Source organism: Pteropus alecto, unplaced genomic scaffold (genome assembly GCF_000325575.1).
Source record: "Pteropus alecto unplaced genomic scaffold, ASM32557v1 scaffold131, whole genome shotgun sequence".
In the NCBI taxonomy this organism is placed as follows: Eukaryota; Metazoa; Chordata; class Mammalia; order Chiroptera; family Pteropodidae; genus Pteropus; species Pteropus alecto.
Window position 1 is genome coordinate 13,908,845 of NW_006434709.1, and position 4,143 is coordinate 13,912,987.

Sequence of the window (4,143 nt, forward strand, 5' to 3'; positions counted from 1 at the left end):
AAAATGACTTTTTTTTTTAACTTGCACTTTTCATTTAACATTGTTTTAGATTAAAGTTTTGAAATATGTAGGTGTTTTTAATTCATTTTAACTGAATATACTATTTCATTGTATGATGATGAATCCACAATTATCTGTTCCACTGTTGAAGGGTATTAACCCTTCCAACCTACTCACATTACAAACAGTGCTGCAGTGGATACCTTTGTTTTTGTCTCCTTCTATACTCCGTCTGAGTGGCAAAACCCTGAAGGGGAAATCAATTCCTGGAAGGGTATGCACACCTTCCACATTGGCAAAATTACTCTTCTAAGTGGTTGTGCAAATTTATACCCCATCTGTGATATATCAGAATTCTTGCTCACCATCCTTGCTAACACTTTGGTGTTACCAAACTTTTGGATTTTAATCATTCTGATAACTGTGAAATGGCATCTGTCATATTTGTGGTTATAATTGGTGTTTCTCTGCTTGCTGGAGTAGTTGGGAATCTATGTTTATTGGTCTTTAGAGGCTTCTCTTTTATTAACTGTTTATATCCTTTGCTCATTTTTCCATTGGGTTGTTGCCTTTTTCTTATTGATTTGCATTTCTTTCTATTTTGGGATACTTATCTTTTCTTGGTTGAAAATGAGTTGCAAGTATGTCGATGTGGCTGTTCCTCTTGTTGGAGTGATAACAACTGAGGTTTGAGTTTTGGAGTTGGGGATGGAGAAAGACGAGTAAGCTTTTTATTTGGCTTTGGTTTTGGCTATTTGGGTTCATGCAAAAACATTCTTAGGTCCAGCCTAGCTTACTACACTGCTGCAGTGAGATTGGGGGCCACAGCTCCTGATAAAGAGTTCTTTATTTTGTTTTCTTCTCTGTGCACTCTTCATAGAAATGGATAGTTATTAAGGAAGGGATTAGGATCCCAAGGATCAGAGACCTGTGTTTCTCACTGCTACCTGCACATTCAAATCACCTGGGGGAACTTCTAAAAATAATATGGATAACCTGGGCTTACCCCAGAACAATTAAATCTGAATTTCTGAGCATGGATTCCAGGCATCAATATTTTAAGACTCTCCAGGTGATTCTAACATGCAGCCAGGGTGCCAAACCACGGCTTTAGACAAATATCCTCTAAATCACGTCCCATGATTATTTCCAACGCTTTGAACTTTAAGTCAGGACACCTGAAGATTAAGAATTATTAATTAGCTATGGGTAGAGGTTAACAGTTCTTTACGAAGATATGAAATAACAGTTAACACATGAATTTTTAAAAGGCCAAGAAACTGATCATTATGTGGTACAACAAAGCTTTCAAATCACATGCCGTGTTAAGGTCAACGAGCTAGGAAGTTCTGTATTCCCACTCTCATCCCCTCCATTATTTGATCTTTGTTTTGGTCTCCATGAAAGACAAAGATTCTTAGTCTGTGACATTTTTGCAGCTGGAAGGGTGGTCCCTGGAGCCTGAAGCCTTCCTTTTTCTGAGAATTGCAATGGTGACCCTGGAAGATTTACGGTATTTTTGTCCTGATTACTACTCCCTTCTCTATTTTTTAGTTAATTCCTCTACTCAGAATCTTTTCCGCTATGTTGTGCTGCATTTTAATTCCACAAAGGACCCCCTTGGTACTGACCATCCTAGATCCTGGCCTCCAGGGCACCTGTGAGCTTCCCTCGGCTTCCAAGCCTTCTTGGAGACTGGGCCATATGTCTCCTGCACACATCTAAGGGGAGAATGGAGGTTCTTAGAAGATGCTGGGTCTCAGTGGACAAACTGTTTCCAGATTTCCCGGTCAGGCCACTTGATTCCTCTCTCCAGGGAAGAGGGACAAAATTTCCCTTCTGCATTGGCAGACTGTTCAAATGTATTCCCAGGGATCCTTGGGATATATGAACAGAAGGTAACTGGACAATTTTAAAAAAGACGTGTGACTAAACTTGAAATATCTGTTGAAAGTAATTACTAGGTGCTCTCTACCTCTATTTAATGATTAGAAACTCACCGATCAATTATGGAAGGCCTGATATTTCACATTGTTCCTTCCATTCCCCCTCCAAAGTCTACAATGATGTATGGTTCATTCTTTACCATTCCCACCTCAACAACATTAATTTTAAGTTCAACTACAGCTACTCTGTTTAGCCTCTTTCCATGCTGAGGCCATCAGTCTTTTCCTTTATCTTGTTTTCTACTTCATCTCTTAATTTTTTTCTTTTCTTAAAAAAATGTGGTTATCTCATGCTACTTGTTTGCTTTGAGACTTTGGTTTCTTTAAAAACCATTTTTTAGTGTTACCTCAGGAGAAGGGATCTGCAAGGGAACAAGATTATTCACTTTTCTTTATAAAACTTTCTTTACTTTCTTAGAATAGGCACATATTACTTTTAGCAATTAAAAATATTAAAAAATACAGTCACAAAACTTTTAAAAGTACACTTTTTATTGGAATTTATGCAACCCTGTAATGTGTACATTTCGTGGTAAGTGTACACATATATGTACATACGTGAATACAACAGTGTTTTTAAAGCACTTAGGACTATGCCCAGCACATAGGAAGCCCAGCACGTAATAAATAAAAAGAAATATGTGTGCCATCATTAACAAAAACAGGATTTATGTTAAATCTTCAAGTGAAAGAAAATTCCAAGTTGGGGATGAAAATACAGGGCTTAGCCTAGTATGAAACATATTGCACTGCTGATGGATAACTTCTGTTTTTATTTTTTGTTATTCTCATTTGAGAAACTGGAATGAGTTAAAGTCAAAGAGCATGCTTTGTCTTTACCTCCTTTCATAGTTCCAAAGTGACACAAAGCCTGATTTAAAGCGAGACAGCTTGTCCAGGTTTTTAGTTCTTAGGGGAAGTTGTCTGTCTTTGATAGATTACATAGGACCAGGGGTTCTGAACACCTACTGTGACTGACCCAGGGCTGAATGCAGCTGGGCAGATGATTTGCTGCATTCCCATAAATTTTCTGGTTCCAGTCAAAGCCCTTGGAGTTGAGTAGCTGTGGGATGGATCTGGGACTCCTTGGCTGGTCCTGGACCCAGCCTCCACTGCTATGGACCCTGATGGTCTGGCTATTTCTAAGCCAGATCAGGGCACCCTGAACCTTGAGACTGACAGTAAGCACTAGGCCCTGACCAGCACTTTGGTCACCTGTGAACTAGAGTTGCGCCCTAAGCTAAATACCACTGAGAGTGGGAGGCAGGTTCAATCAACCAGGAGCAGTCACAGCTGGGATGGCCCGAGACAGAATCCTGCCCTGCAGGGAGGCAAGTCTGGACCTGCTCTGACCTCAGCTCAGTGGGTTCTGCCCACTCTGGGTCAGCTTTGGATTTCGCCCAGTTGAGTTGGTGTCAGTGCCATTCTTCCACTTTAGTTTTCTTTGAAGGCAAGCAGAAATTGGAGAGAATAACGTGCAATATAATCTTCGGAAATATATCTTTGTGATTGTAATTCTTGGTAGCTGCATTTCTTTTCTTTTTTATAAAAAAAAAATTTCTGAATCATAAATCAACAACAGCAAAAAGCTTATCAAGTGGTTACATTGGTGGTTGGAAATAGTGCTTTTGCTAAATTAGAAAAAAAAGTGTAACTTGCTTTCATTGGAATGGGAAATTCCACAGGGGCTTGTGAAAAAGTACAAGGGTTTCTTTTGTGTTCTAGGCACTAATTTAAAGAATTCAATTGTTCATGAATCAATAATGCTACAACTATTATAACTTCTGAGAGTAGTCATCCTGTTGGGGTTTATTTAAGTTTAAGGGAGAATATTTTTATTTACTTTAAGGGGAAAGAATTAAGTGTGGATTCATGATTGCTTAGGGAGGGATGGTTCAGGAACTTTCCCAGTGACTCCATTCAGAATGAGGAGCCAAGCCCAGCCCCTGGGACTACACACTCATGTCCTTCCGGCTATTCTAGCTGAGGGCGGAAGTCCAGGAGCACCTCCTGTCCTGAGATAACTGTTTGGAGCGGGACCAGTTAGAAATATAAAGTGAAAGTACTAGAAGCTCTTGCTGTCCATGTCTCATGTGTAAATTCTTAACTCAGTTTGTTTAGCCCCCTGAATTTCTGCCCTGTGAGGACCTGGCTTTCCCAAAGGGACAGGAGTTTGTTATAGCGACTGCACAACAAA